Here is a 16,892-nt window from a genome sequence, read left to right on the forward strand (position 1 = left end):
TGGCTGAGCAGTATATCACGTTCTAATGGAGCCAGCTTTGACTTTAACCACTTAAACTCTGTACTTTTAGTTGACTGGGGACCCCCAGGGCTCTATACTAGTTCCCTGGCATTTCCCTCTACACATATCTCTCATAGGCAATATACAAGAAGCTCACAACGGGTTGCGGTGCGATGAAGCTCTCAGGACCCCAGGAAAGTTTAGTGTGGCTTCGGATATCTACCGCTGTTACCGCCCACAATGTGGTCTGACAGAAACCACAGCCACAACATATGGTATCCATACATGTGCGGCGTGCAAGCACACACATGCACAACACATAGCCTACTCATAAAACAGACAAGCAAACTCAACTTCAGCTTTGTCTGAACCCCCATGGGTGTCTGAAACTGAAATGCACACTGTGTGGGTGTGTGTGGGGGGACTTTCTCTCTTTCTTTCTCTCCCATGCACAAACATACACACAGATCGCCCACACACCATAGAGGCAAAGTGAAAGGGAGTTCAGCCAGATGGAGACAATGTGCTCCTCTTTATGTTGTGAGGAACTGAAAACCTCATGGCGGCTTGGTGACATTGTTTGACTGGCGATACAGCATCCAATTATATGCAGCGTCATGAGCGGTCCTGAGACTGTGTGTGTGTGTGTGTGTGTGTGTGTGTGTGTGTGTGTGTGTGTGTGTGTGTGCGCGTGTGCGCGTGCGTGTGCGGAGGGAGAGAGTGAGGAGGGAGAGAGTTCTTGTATGTGGTGCATGTCTGTCTGTTGTGTGAGAGAGGGGAGAGAGAGAATCTGAGTGTGTATGTGAGAGAGAGAGAGAGAGAGAGGAATGAAAGAGAGGACATAATGAAAGGCAGACTAAGAGACAACGGAAACCAGATGATGAAACATGGGTGTCTGAGGACTTGTGGAAGTTTCAGCGAGTTCTGAGAGACCGCCACTCATGGCAACTGTCTCTGAGGTTTGTGCCAAAAGACAGACAGACAGATGGGCAGACACATGCACTCAAGGCCACACACACGCACACACGCACACACATTGACTCCCACCAACATACGTGCATGTCTGGCACTTGCACAAATTACACACTGCACACACTCGTGTGTATGAAGGTTGTGACTCATCTCCATTTGGATGGGTGTATGTAATGTGTGAATTATGATTATGTCTCTGACTTTATGAGGAACACACAGCAAGGAATTATGTGGTAATAGATAGGGAGAGGAGGAGGGGAAGAGGGAGACGTTAATCGAGCTAAAAAATTACTAAGGAAATAAGAAAGCTGAACAGGAATATTTACTCCTTATGGTCAGTTGCACCTGACACCCCAGCAACAAACACACACACACACACACACACACACACACACACACACACACACACACACACACACACACACACACACACTCACACTCACACTCACACACAATAAAAAAGGGTGTACAACTAAAATAATATGTTATTCTTGGAATTGATTATCATTAGACAATGTGTGGGAGCAGGCACACAATGTTCTCTCAAAACAGATGGGCTCTTAATCTACACTGACGCTAATAAGACTATTGCACACAATTATTATAGGCCTATTTCAATTCTCGAAATACTTAAGACAGCCAAAGCTGTTCTCTATCTATAGTCACCGGGGTTGAGTGCTGTCAGAATACACTTTGTCCTCCCAGCTTTTATCATGTATCTTACCAATGTGCATGGTGGACCATGTGCCACAAGTAAAAACAAAAGTAAAGAAATATGTATTTTATATAAATAAAGAACAATTAAATAAATAAAAACAAACACATTTATTAGTTAGTTTAGGCTAATTGTGTTATTTATTTGTGTGTTTATTAAATTGTGACACAAATGGTCTTCCATAGGTCTTACAGCAGCTGCACAGCATGTCATCCTATACAGGTCTCCCTTCAAACTCTTAGCTAATGAGTTACTGCTAATTAATCCAATTTAGTGCCATATGGCCCACGTAGCAGGCCTGGGGGGTACAAGGGAAAGGGCACACTTAAAAAGACAGATAGCCAGTGCGGCTTCAGTGGTGGAAAAAGTACTAAATTGTTTTACTTAAGTAAGAGTATCAATACTGCAATGTAGAAATACTCTGTTACAAGTAAAAGTCTGGAATTAAAAAAGAGTAAAACTACAAAAGTATCAAAATGTACTTAATGTACCAAAAGTAGAAAGTACTAATTATGCAGAATGTCCCATGTGTTTTGTAATAATAATCTAAATCTACAAAGTAACTAGTAACTAAAGTTTTCAAATAATTGTAGTGGAGTAAACATATAACATTTGCCTCTGAGATGTAGTGGAGTAGAAGTAAAATTACTGAAAAGTAACAAAAAAACCTCGAAATTGTACTTAAGTACAGTACTGTACTTACTAAATGTACTTAGTTACTTTACACCACAGAGTGTCTTGGCTTCCAGGCTCGTGGTGTCTCCATCACCTATAATATACTGTACTGCTGATCCCGTCCCTCTAACAGCGACGTGGCCAATCAGCGAGTCTCACACGCACATGCACGTCTGTGTCTGAGGGAACAAAGAGAGCCGACCGACCGACGGGAAAACCCTGCTGCTCACGCACACACATGACACACACACACACACACACACACACACACACACACACACGCGCGACCACAACACGTCTCCAAAAAGCAATGTTCTCTAGTGTCTCGCGCTCTCTTTTTTCTCCTTCTTTTTCTGTTTTTCTTTAACGGACTTTTTTTTTTAAAATAACAACTCGTCTATTATAATACACGTCGCTACATTCCTTCGACGGGAAAAAAAAGTCTGGCCGTTTTTTTTGCGTGAGAAAGAGGAAAGTTGGCGTCGTGAGGCAAGGCTCCTTGGTTCAGTTGTTGATACATTGTTGCATAGGAGTGTGTATCTGTAAGTATACTCTTATCTTCTCTGACTGACGGTGGTGTGAAGTAACTAAGTAGGCCTGCCGCCTACATTTACTCATGTACTGTACTTGAGTACAATTTTGAGGTATTTTGACTGGAGTGTTTCCAATTTTCAGCACTTTTACTTGTACTCCACTACATCTCAAGAGGCAAATATTGTACTTTTTACCCCACTACAATTATTTGACAACTTTAGTTACTTTCTAGATTTTGATTATTATTACAATACATACATTACCCACTCTCACTGTACACATTTTGGCCATTTGAAAATAGCAGATCTACAAGCTCACAATGCCCATTGTGAGCTTATAGATCTGCTATTTTCAAAATATTTTTGTACATTTAAAACATTTGAAAACGTGGGACATTCTGCATGATGAGTACTTTTACATGTAACAGAAGTATTTCTACATTGCAGTATTGATACTTTTACTTAAGTACAAAATGTGAGTACTTTTTCCACCACTGCTTCAGTGACTGACTGTGTCTGTGTTGCGACAATACTAATAATAATCAGCCTATTACATTCTGGTAAGTGCTGGCTGTACAGAATACACACCAAACATACAACTTTGCCTACCTTTGTGTTTGAGACATAATATTTTCTGATGTTGTGGCCCTTTTTATGTTAGAAACCCATAATAATTAATAACTATAAGCCAATGTTGCGGTTAGTTAATCTTTTAAGTTGATCTTGGCTGTTGTTCGTAATGTAACCACCCTATGAGAAACCTAAGAAGAAACCTTTTGATTGATTGATTGATTGATTGATACTTTATTAACAGTTTGCCAAAAAGAATGCACAGAAAGTATACAAAAGGATGCTAAAAGGATTAAACCCAAGAAAGCACTATGGCTTGTTTCCATTTGGCTCCAGTGTATTCAATTCATCAAAACATTTAATGACAAACACTAACAAACAATACTATGCAATATACCTTTTATATAAACAAGAACACTTTCCTGCAGATGAACCATTTCTTTTTGGTTGGTGGTGTTTAACTGTGGTCGGTACCCTTTCACTTTCAGGATCTACTTTTTTATTATGGGGAAACTTTGAAACACTATGGACTGTTTTGTTTGTTTTCTTTTGTTTTGACATCATCACCTGCACAGGCAGGTGAGCAAACACGGTTGGTCAAACCTACATATACAGACAGAATGGTATAGGATTCTGTGCCCGTTTGCAGTAAAGTAACTAAGTACATTTACTCAAGTACTGTACTTGCGTACAATTTTGAGTTTTTTTTACTTTACAGGAGTATTTCCAATTTTCAATACTTTTACTACTACTCCACTACATCTCAGAGGCTAATATTGTACTTTTACACCGCTGCAATTATTTGAAAACTTCAGTTACTAGTCACTTTGTAGATTTGGATTATTATTACAAAATATACATGAACCACTTCAGCTCTGTATACAATTTGGCCATTTGAAAAATAGCCGATCTACAAGCTCACAATACCTCGCGATGCGTCGCATTGTGAGCTTGTAGATCTGCTATTGTCAAAAGATTTATACGTTTGAAAACTTGTGAAATGAGACCTTCTGCATAATGAGTACTTTCTACTTTTGGTACTTTAAGTACATTTTGATACCAATACTTTTGTACTTTTACTCAATTAAATTTACATTTCCAGACTTTTACTTGTGACAGTGTATTTCTACATTGCAGCATTGATACTTTTACTTAAGTCAAAAATGTTTGCCCGTTTGAATCGATCTCTATCCGTTTGCATGCTATTCAAAGCCAGGCTAAATGTTTTGCCTGTAACCACACACCATCTGCCTTGCCCTCCAGGGCCCTGACAGGCTACTGTCCAGATCAAGTGTTCAGTGAGGGATTCTGTGTGGGCGGGCGGGAGCACAGCAGATGGTAAGATGGAGGGGATAGCTGGCAGATAGGATGGCTAATTGTTTGTCTTTTCTGTGGCTGATACGAGAATACGTTTAATCTAGGCTAAGGTGTTGCTTTGTTCTTCGGAATTACCCCCAAAACAAGTTGAGAGTTGGCTTGAATTTCCACAGGGACCACCTACATTCTAAACTCCTATTGTTCCCCTATGCCCTTACTCTCTAAACTATTACCATCTGGGGTTTGACCCCATTGACCTCGATGACATCAGTTAACCTCTGACCACATCTCTAGCCTGGGTGGATGGCCTGTGTGCTTTTCGCAAACCATGCCTCCATCATTTTAATTGGCTATGCTGTCCTTCCTTTGGCTGAGAGGAAGTGATGTGCGCCCGCTTGTAGCCGGTCTGTTTACATCATGTAGTGGACATCATGCAAGCGTCATAGAGTACAGAAGTCCTGACGTCACTCGTCCATCCCCTGGTTCGTAAAGCAATTTCGCTATGGAGAATAACATTGTGTCATCTTAGAATCGTCTCATTTGTGGTCCAAAAATAAACAAACTGTCTCGGCGATATTGTCAGGGAGGTGGCTCTGTATCGTTTATGATAGTCAGTCACTCATATTTGAAACTTTAACTAATTAGTCGGAAGTAACATTAGCGTTTTCTCACCGTCAGTTGATGGTTCATATCATTAAGAGTAAAACCGCCGGGGTCACGTTTATTTTTGGAACACAGTTCTTATTTGACGCGATATTAAACACGTCTATGGGAATTCAGAACGGGGGGGGGGGGGGAAACCGCGACCCAGGTAGGATGTGTAAATTACGTCAGACTTCGGTGCTCTATTGTCAAGTACACTATGTGCAATTTGGAAACGGGCAATTACCTATTCCGTCCACCATGGCTTGCCAAATTAGGCGACAGTGGGGCCATTGGCTGCTCGGAGCGGGAATTCGCTCACTATGGCATGCTTCATGAGCCTCAAGGTCTCGCTGTCTTCATGCCTGCACAACGATGGGGGCGTGCTTAGCAAAATGTCATCCACAGTGCACCCAGGATCACATGGGGTTAGGTCAACATCAATACCCAAGGCCACATGGGGTGGGGTCACCAGCAGTACCCAGGGCCACGTATGGGCTGGTGTCAACAGTATGCTGGAGAGTACAGAGTACCAATTTCTCAGCTTCAGTTTTATAGTGTTCAAATTTCAAATTTTGGCTGCTCACTTTCACTTCTTTGTGTCATCACTTACAATTTCACTTGTTTATCCTGTATCCTGAATGAGTTCTCTCTCCTGATTAGACAAAATTGGTATCCTGACTTGAAATTGCATTTTCTGAGCTGAAGAGACCCCTGAGACTGAACAAACACTATAGCAATAATCACAATATAGAGCTTTGACAAAAAATATCACTTACTGCACCTTTTTAATAAAATAAAAAATATTTGCGAAATTATCAGATCTACAAGCTCATGTGTCACATTGCAACGCGTTGAGCTTGTAGACCTGCTATTTTTGCACTACACCATTGTACAACAAAGTATAATATAGGGCTTAAGGGGTCAGCATAATCGATTTAGTGAATTATAATTTAAATAATTAAATTATAAATATTAAATAATCTGTTATAATTGTTTTCATGTCTATTCGTTGATATATTAAAAAAATGCAACAATATCTTAAAAAAACCTGCTTCTCGATTATTCGACTAACCGACATGAACAATAATGAATAAATCGGTGAGATGTTCCAGCCCCAATTGACAGGGATGGATATTCTTTGCTGTCCAACTTTGTGTGAGTGCCAATGGTTTAGGTGTTTCTGGGCATAGCGGTTGGCACTGCGTACGGCATGCATCAATCTTAATCTGTTCAGGACTGTCACTGAAGGGGGCTTCATTAGAGAGAGTGTTCTTGGGTCCTGGACATCCAGACAGTGATAGAGTAGTGCATTTGCCACAACACACCGTTTGCTCTGCTGAACAATGCAATGGGCACAACTTTATAAATGTTGTGCCCATTGCATTTACAGTATAGGGTAGGGAACGCATGCCTTGTGTATTATTCAATGGTGCACTGTGCGGTTTTGTTTCATCCCTTTGCTTTGTTCACTGGTGCTGTTGTGCTATGTAGTAAGCCTGAGTTATACTTGGTTACGTGAAAATAGCTGATCTACAAGCTCACAATGAATTTAGCTGCAAAGCTTTGTGAGCTTGTAGATCTGCTGTTTTTGATGTGCGACATGGTGCGATCAGGCAGAAGTCGACCCTTTTCCTTGTTCCATCTGAGTTTCTCTTCCCGATACTAATAATGAGGCTTTAATTAATGTTCTTATAATATGAACCACATATCATTCTCTCTGTCCTAACGTCACTCTTTCATTCACACACACACACACGCACGCACGCACGCACGCACGCACGCACGCACGCACGCACGCACGCACGCACGCACGCACGCACGCACGCACGCACGCACGCACACACACACACACACACACACACACACACACACACACACACACACACACACACACACACACACACACACACACACATATACAGTTAAAACTACAAGAGCAGTGTTAAACACTACAGGTCAGAATAGTGCCTATTTAATTTGTTCAGAGTGATGATCGCAGAGGAAGCAAATATGAATTAATTGATATTAATATTAAATATATAGATCTTTTTGTGGGCCAGTGGGACTTTGTAATGTCGACCTGATGGCAGTAATTGGAAGGATTGGTGGAGGGGGAGAGGGAGGGGTCCTGCTTGATCAGTTCAGATGACAGAGTTTGAGGGTGAACCAATTATTTTGCTGAACTGTGGCATTGTACCAGGATGAAATCAATTTAAAATGATTTACAAGCGCCTGTTGTAAATGTGGCCTGTACTGTTAAAAACCAAAACAAAGACTCAGTTGATGCATAAAACCACCAGTTTTGGGTTGACCTGAAACACCATTAGGCGGTGATGTAGGGTCATTGTATGTACAACGTTAAAAGCAGAAGAAAGGTCCATGAATACAATCCTAGTGTGGTCGGTGTGTTGAGTCCAGGTGTCTGGCTGCAGTGTCTAAAAGGACGCCCCCCCCCCCTCCCCCCCTTTTACCTTATTGGCAAACTGAAGTCTATCCAGTATCACCACCATGCTGGAGAGGTGGTCACTCACCACTCTTTCCATGCATTTACACAGCACTGGTGTCAGGGCAACTGGCCTGTTGTCATTCAGATCCTTGGCATGTGTGTTTTTGGGGAATGGGATTATGGTGGATTGATTCCTTCCATCAGGGCCTGAGGCTTCGTGTTATTTGTCGGGAGTCACTCGACAGAGTTGCACGCCACTACTGGTTCTCACTGCCTCCATAACACTGCACCTGGGAGTTAACAATATTACAGGCAGGCACACATGTATGCATCACAAGTTAGAAATTGAGTTAAACTCTTTATTGGGGTAGATGACAATTGATTTGGACCACTTGGGCACATATTGCTATGACAGCTCTCCTGCTGGGATATTTGGGTAAATGATGATGACAAATGATTGCGGTGTCGCTCCCTGGCCTGGCCTCTATTGTGTTGAGCTCCAGTCGCTGCCACAGACAAGGATGATTGCATAATAATAATAATCAAGAGGCTCTCCTTTTCAGTGCTCTCATTTTCTGCCATTTTAGTCATTATCTTAGCTGTTTCCCTGTCCAGTACTTAAAATGGCTGTAATTGATTTATTTCCTGCTAGTCAAGTTTTTGATAGATTAAAAGAGAGCATTTGAAGACACACTGCAATTTTAATCTCGAGTTGAGTGTCACCTACTGTGTCTTGAAGAGGAAGGCTATCTGACAGATGTACCTCTTTGATGTTCTGACATCGCACAAATAATACTTTGGGGAATGGGATTTTTTTTTTCTCAAGAAGACTCCTCAAATCCCTCCGGTCGCTGTCCCTGGAGCCATGGCAGCCGACAGCGCTCACTCGCTCCTTCAGCCCTGCCCCCTCCAAATGACCTTCTGCCTGTCTGTCTCTCCGCTTGTGACAAATATGATGAATGCCTTTCCATCTGTGCAACATGGTCCCATGCTACTGTATCAGGCCTGGCAATCCCCACGGAGGAGACACACCTAACCTCCCCTGACCGCCCTTTCTTCCACCTGCTCGTGTTTGTGAGAACACATTCGCTGTAGTGAGTGTGCATCCCTCAATTCTTATTCGTGCCCAGTCATGCCCTTCCTCTGTTTCTCTCTCTCTTACCCAGCCAACACACACACACACACACACACACACACACACACACACACACACACACACACACACACACACACACACACACACACACACACACACACACACACACAATCCAACTCAGGCTTGTTTCACTAGGGGAGCTGTGTTGCCAGTGTGCATATGTGTGTGATGCTGACTCAGGAAGAATGTTAATGTTGTAAAATCCCATTAAGAGTGATGTGGCGTGGTGCGGGGGCCGGGCAGGGGTGTTCAGGGACAGTACGGTTGTTTAAAAGGCCAGTCGTGCCCTCGTGTTCCCCACCATGTAATAGAATGTAATCACTTGAGCGCTTTGAATTAAATTGAATCGTCTCCTCCTTTCCTCCTTTCAAGGCATGCTCCCCCACCCCCCTTCATGATTGTTAAAATGAGTTTGGACTTGTTAAACTGTGACGGAATGATTGCATTATTTAAGATTTCATCTGCATTTAATTATTGAAAAAAAAAGCATATAAAGTTCGCTATGCTTGCCTTTACAGTGGAACAGCAGAGAAAGATTTTTCCATGCATTTGTCTTGTATTGTATTCAAGTGCACATTAACAGATTTCATTGGACAATTAAACACATTGGAACAATATGCAAAACGTTTGCTTACAGCACCTTTTGTGAGTACAGACAGGTGGTGGACGGTAGCCATTTTTTGCCTGGATCCCAATGAATCAGGTGTGTGACGCAAAAGCGGCACTAAGCTTGACAGGTTGTTAATTGACCGACGCCCACCCACCCTGTCTGGTGCAGCTTGGCTGCAGCGGCAGTGTGCCAGCAGCTGTCAGGCTATCTGCACTGATTAGATTCAATAGCAGATATTTTCCTTTTTTAAAGAGGTTTTTCCCTCTAATATGCACTGCTAATTGAGCGGCTACCTTTCCCCCAGTTTATTCCACGGTCACACTTTGCCCGATTATTATAACAGAATAGTTTATGGCACTCATAAGCTGGAGCTGCCTGGGGGGCTCCTTGGGTGTGATGCAGTGGTCACATACTATAGTGCAGATTGGATTCTCACCCTGGCCCTTCTGGAGCGATGATGAATGCATCTCCCAATGGACATTAAAATGGAGAGGAAGAGAGATGGTTCAGCAGTGACTGGAATCGTTTATCTCTCTCTCCACTGATCTGATCTGTGGAAAAAGAGTGAGGAGCTACTGGAAGTGACTGACTTCCACCCACACATGTTTCTATACTGGTGCCTGTAAGGTGCACTGAAACGCTGCTTCCTGTACAGTGATTACACACATAATGAATGAAATTGCATGTTGGATTGTTCAAAGCATTCCCTGTTCCCTCTTGCCTCCATTATTCTTTATTTCCTAGTAAAATCGGTATTCATGTAGGCTTGATATACCTGAGTGTGCATTAGGCCTATCTGTTGTTGGATCAGTGTAGCGGCTCAGTGATGTTTATCTAGATGGGCAGTGTGAACTCACTGTTTCTTCCTCCATCTGTCAACAGCAAGGACAGGACATGCAAATTACTACTGACAGTTTTGCATGAATTCCAGACAATACACACTGAATGATCTATGGCAGGGGTGTCAAACTCATTTTAGGTCACAGGCCGGACTGGGCAAAATGCAACTTAATCCGGGCTGGACCTGATGTGTACATGTGAACGCTCGCGCACTCCTGCCTTCATTCTTTTCAACCCATTTTCCTCAGGTGTCTCTATGCTTCTTATGAAGAAAATTGCTGAGCTCAGCAAGCATAATACTTTATCACTGGTATTAACAGTCTAGGCTAGGCAAGTTAGAAAGAGATACAAAAATGTATGCTGTTTTGGCTGTTTTGTTTGTCTCACCCTTTCCATGAAACTGTTTGAAGTCGAAACATTAGCAGAGAGAACTGATTAAACAAATTGTAGGCTACACAATTGCACCCAATATTTGTTTTGTTAAGACAGACTTGAAGCATGCACAGACGTCAGCACAGCTGTTGTGCACAGATCATGTAAGGTACATGGTTGTGACAAGTAAATGGACTACCAGCAATCATTGATCCATCGTGCGTGACTGAAAAATTGTAAAAAGATAAAGTAAAAATAAAATACAAGGAGAAACAACGATAAGCATTTGACCCAGATAGAGACAAGGATGGAGGGGAACAACGAATGGACAGTACAGTACTGTAGTGATCAATAATACCAGGGTAGTAAGGAGATAAGAGCGGGGCCCGGCAGTGAAGGCAGAACGTGATTGCCTCTTCTCACTGCCATTGCATTAATCAAGCAGTTAGTAGGACCATTATAACTGTAGTCATTATCACAAGTACTTAACTAGGATGAAGGGGCATGCATGGTTGATGGCTGCAAACGTTGATGATTGTTGTTTCGGGACGTAGCAAAATGTCCTAGCTTGAATACAGCCTATTTATATGTTGTGATGGAAATACGCAGGGAGATAACTCGTTGCTATTGGAATGGGAGCACAAATCGTAGGTTGTTCTCAATTATCCACCATTTTAGGTGTGTGTTGGTAAATGAATTTGTTAAATCAAATCCTCCTCTCTCGTTTGTGCTTGTCGTTGGGATCAAGAGGTCAGCTCACTACTTCACTCACTGTCGCTACTAAATCACCCACCTGGAAGCAGGAAGTGTTCACTGTGACGTTCAGAACACTTCTCTTATCCTTCTAATCGTCTGCGCTCTCTCTCTCTCACTTCATAGCACTGTATGCCATGCAAAGCACTTGCACCTAAAACAGTGGGTCAGCAAGAGGGCAAAATGCACCTCACAAAGACAAACAACAGTCAATTGTGACTGGGATAACTTTTTAGCGCCCAGGCCGTAGGGCTGGGTGCAATAACCGCGATACTGCAGTTGTGTAATGCATCCCGCGGTGTCAAGTTCATTATTCGATTATTATGTTTTTTTTTTGTTTTAATTAAAATCTTTGTAAAATTTTATTCAAAAAACTTTTTTTGGGAGATACCGCCATACCGTTGGTAAACAGTGATTTATTACCGCAATAACAAAAAATCCATACAGACCGGCCGGGGAGCGACGGACAGACTCGGGCCGGGCACCAATGGATGCGCCTCGCCAGCCCGGCTGCCACAAGCCTGTCCCGGTACGACCCACCATCCCAAGCGCTATCTCTGTTCTAGGACTCTTCTCATAAGAAAGCCTCTAGCGTGTGTCCGCTGTCGAACTGTGTCACTTCACTGACTAATCCTTGGTATCTTTGTCCAAGACACCCGCGATTAGTGTATTTTTTTCCATTTTTCCCCCACACTCGCACTACTGAAACACTAGCGGGATTATTATGTAGATATCCGAGGTAAAATAATGCGTCACTCACATGATAGCAATCTTTCAAGACCTCAGCCGACTGAAGAAGAAAAAACTGAGGAATGATGAACTTAATTTTTACTTACGCGGGTCATTCTCATGAAACCAAAAAATACCATGGCAGTAAGGATTTTAACTATAAAATATGTAAATTAGTAAGATAACAATATATCATAATAAAGATAATAGTGTCCTCTACCTTGCACAAAGAGTAATTTTAACATAGGAATTAATCATTTTTGTATTTTATTTCATTTTATCCTGAAATTCTCATTACCGCAACGCGTCCATATCTGCGTGAGCGTATGTTATGTTGTAATTTAAACAGATTAATGCGTAAATATTCAGAATTTTTTTAATGGATGTTCTAATAATTGTTTTCAAATGACAGAAAAAGTATTAACTGAATATCCATCTAAAATAATAATGAAGAAATAGTGGGAAAATTAAGTGTCCATGAGTGATGTTCTCATCCTCCGCAACATTTTTGAAGGACTGTTTAAACACACAAAGAGAATTGTAAATAAAAGTTTGAGTTTTGAATGACTCAACACATCTGCCAGTACATTCAAGATGGCTACCAGTTTAGCAGATCTCTGTACATTTTTCCAGTTAAAAGTTAACATTTCTCTTGTCAGACTGCGTACACGACTTTCTGATTATCATTACCGATACAGGTAGTTTTCGTCATTTAGAAAATAGTTAGATAAAAAAAATTGGGTGACAAAAATTGGGTGACAATATACTACACACGTACATTGAGTAAAGATTGCCTCATCCATCATGGCTTCTCTGTTGTTAGCAAAACATGCTAAGGGTTCTCATCCTCCGCAACACCCATTCTCATACACTGCTACAATTTTAGGGTAGTTGCGGTAGAGAGAACTTCTATTTCGGTAATGAGAATTTAATTATCTCAGACTATATTTTAAATAAAATATGAACTATTCATTTAAATATTATTTATTAACTGTAGATATTTTTCTTTATTTCCTGTTTCATAAAAAGAAAGCTTCAGCAAAGACTAGGCTGTCAAAATTCTGAGAAAAATCTTCTAAAGCTTTCTATGAAGCCCATGCCTATAATACATTATAAACATATCTATAATGCACTATAATCTACTTAAAATACTGCATAATTACTTAAAAGCACTCATACATATTTATTTTCATAACAATAATCATAACACAAAGCCATTTATAATGACATGTCAAGTAACATTATACTTCATAATTGTTGGACACTCACTGACTTTTGCAAGGATCATAGTGTCTTTTAATTCTTCATACAATACATTTTAATCATTTGAGTTATGCATTATAATTACTGTTAATGGAATCTCCCCCTACCTATCCCTCCCTCCCTCCCTCTCTCTTTCGATGAGTGACCTCTGGTCTGGCGTCACACACAACAACCCTTTCCCTCTTTCCCCAACTCTCTCCCTTCCTCTCCCTATCTGCCCCTCTCTCTATCCTTCTCTCTGTCTGTCTGATGTGAACTGTTGCCTAACAAGGCTGATCCCCCTGAAATCGGACACGTCCATATTTGGGCATAATGCAGGCATACAGATAACCGCCCACCCCAACATACAATTGAGTCGATATATCGGCACACCACTAGTGTCTATTCTACCCGCACAATAACCTGGTCGATGCTGGGTACCGACAGGCACACAGTGCTGATGTCACAGTACTGATCATATATTTGAAGTCATAGACCGGCCAAGTAATCTGTCATATGACACTGACAATCTACAGTACAAGGAATCACTTTGGAACCTATTTCAAGAGAGCCTCCTTCAACCACACAATAACCCGTCCAATGCTGAATACAGATTCTAGGACTATTCTAGGCCAGCCTATTTGGGGCCATGCATATTGGGAACGTACTGCTATGCGGCCAATCAGGGACCACAAACGTGAGGCGATGAAGCTGGCGGTTTGGGTTGGCCAATCAGGGAAAGTTGGGAAACCGATGTATACAAACTCCCGAACACACTGGGAATTTCTGCCTCTTTCTCAGACCCTAAACCTAGCTCTAATATAAATAAGTATATGAAAATATTGCTATAGCCTCGCAATGGTAAAAAAAATAAAAGATTTTTGGTTTATTGAAAGCATGACTGTTAAGATAATTTTATTGTGTTCTGGCTTTTAACATTTGTTTTAGTTATTTAGGCCAACAGATACAGATATTTGTGATTTTTCTGTCCTCGGAACCTGTTGGTCCATCCGAATTGCCATTCGGCTCCGTACAGTTTGAGACCATACGGTCGGACATTGTCCGAGTTATGCTAGGGACAAATCTAGTGTGACACATTACATTACAGTCATTTAGCAGATGCTAAACAAGATCCAATAAAACAATACAATAATAAAACAAGAGTTCGTACACTAGTTAACAACAAGTAGGCAAGGCGAAGAGGAAGGGTAGTGTTTCCTGAAGAGGTGGGTTTTCAGCCTGTGGCGAAAGATGGGCAGTGACTCTGCTGTCCTGACATCAGTGGGGAGTTCATTCCACCACTGTGGGGCCAGAACAGAAAAAAGTTGTGACTGTGTAGATCGTCCAGAAGGACCCTTGAAGGACGAGGCAATCAGTCGCCCCGAGGTGACAGACCGAAGTGGTCGGGCAGGGGTGTAAGCATCGACCATAGCCCGGGGGTAAGAAGGAGCTGTTCCTTTCACTGCCCTATAGGCTAGCACCAGGGTTTTAAACTGGATGCGAGCCGCTACGGGGAGCCAGTGTAGAGAACGGAGAAGGATAGTAGTGTGGGAGAACTTGGGGCGGTTGAACACCAGACAAGCCGCAGCTTTCTGAACAAACTCCAGAGGTCTGATGGCAGATGCCGGAGCACCAGCAAGGAGGGAGTTGCAGTAGTCCAGGCGGGAGATGACGAGAGCCTGGATGAGCACCTGGGCTGCCTTCTCCGTGAGGGAGGGGCGAATCCTCCTGATGTTGTAGAGGAGGAATCTGTAGGACCGTGTCACCGATGCGATGTTTGCCGAGAACGACAGTTGATCGTCCAGGGTCACACCCAGATTCTTACAAATCTACAATACAGTAGCAGCTCTTAGGGCATTTCACAAACATGACTGAGTAGGAAGTAAAACTATGAGTACCGGTATATGGAAAAATGCTTTGTTAATTGAACTCGGAGTGAAAAAACCAACATAACCAAAACCTGTAAAGATCTCACAGAAAATAGCAAGTCTACAAGCTTATAACTTGTTACATTGCAACACATTGTGAGGTTGTAAATCTGTAGAGTTAATGGACGCGGTTCTTTCTGTTACTTTAAATCAAGCCCCCAGAACCACGGTAGAACAGTTAAGCGGCCTGGTGGTCAAATCTGATATTGCAACACTTCTGCATTTTGCTTGTGCATCTGCTGTTTGTGCGCCTGCTCACGACGTGTCATGACCCACGAACCAATGGAATGGACCCATGGAACCAATATGGAACCAATATTTCTTACTTCCGGGTGCTTCAAAAGGCCACTGAGAAATTTCTTTGAAACGAATAGCTGGGGGCGGGGCAATCCGCCCTCTAGATATTATAATTCTATGCTTTAAATGGTGTGCACGTTCTCGATTGTGAGCAGTTTGTGTAGCACAGTTCAATGCAACATTGGTCCTGGAAGTATTTGGAAAATCAACAATAAACGTTATCGATTATGTGATGTCCCTGCATCGTTGAGAATCGTCCACGTCCGCATCAATATGCATCTTAGAATCGATAAATGTCCACACCTCTATTGTGGGTAGTTTGAAGCCAGTATATGATGTAAAGTCAGCTATGACATCACCTTGACGATATTGTACCCAGCATTGCCCACATTATTGCGCAGTAATTCAAGACCAGTCCATGACGTCAGTAATCTATGGCAAACATGACCGTTCGGACATAACCCGGCTAGACAGACGGACACAAAGACATGGCATCCGCTTTATCTAACAGACAAGCTGACAATGTTTCGGTTTGCTATGTATTATCAGCTTGTAGATCATCAGTACCCATTGTCAGAGTACTGAGTCTATGACTTCAGTACTATGACATTAGCAGTGTCTGTCTGTCTGTCCATCCATCCATCCATCCATCCATCCATCTTCAACCACTTATCCGGAATCAGGTCGTGAGGGTAACAGTTCCAACAGAGGTCTTCCCTTTCCAGAGCAACATTAGCAATTTCCTCCTGGGGGATCCCGAGGCGTTCCAAGGCTAGTGTGGAGATCAAATCCCAATCTGGTCCTTGGTCTGCCAGGAGGTGTCCTCCCAATGGGACGTGCAGCGAGGACCTCCCTAGGGAGACGCTCAGGAGGTGTCCGTACTAAATGCCCGAACCACCTAAACTGGCTCCTCTCCAAGTCAAGGAGCAGCGAGCGATTTTACTCTGAGTCTCTCACAGATAACTGAACTTCTCACCCTATCTCTAAGGGAGAGGCCGGACACCCGCCTGAGAAAACAAATTTTGTCCGCTTATATCCGCAACCTTATTCTTTCGGTCATGACCCACACTTCATGACCATAGGTGAGAGTAG

General features: G+C 42.4%; 1 protein-coding gene across 2 annotated transcripts in view; it reads left to right on the top strand.

Moving 5' to 3' along the window:
• Nucleotides 1–2,661: 2,661 nt before the first annotated feature.
• LOC308085604 (SPRY domain-containing SOCS box protein 4-like) overlaps nt 2,662–16,892 on the top strand; it is a 121,673-nt gene continuing 107,442 nt past the window's right edge. For both annotated transcript variants that reach the window (XR_013933191.1, XM_080428820.1), the window contains exon 1: nt 2,662–2,904. The gene's annotated coding sequence lies outside the window, so the exon portion shown is untranslated. The remainder of the gene's footprint in view (nt 2,905–16,892) is intronic.

This window comes from Gymnoscopelus braueri (assembly GCF_963280865.1).
Source record: "Gymnoscopelus braueri genome assembly, chromosome: 5".
NCBI lineage: Eukaryota > Metazoa > Chordata > Actinopteri > Myctophiformes > Myctophidae > Gymnoscopelus > Gymnoscopelus braueri.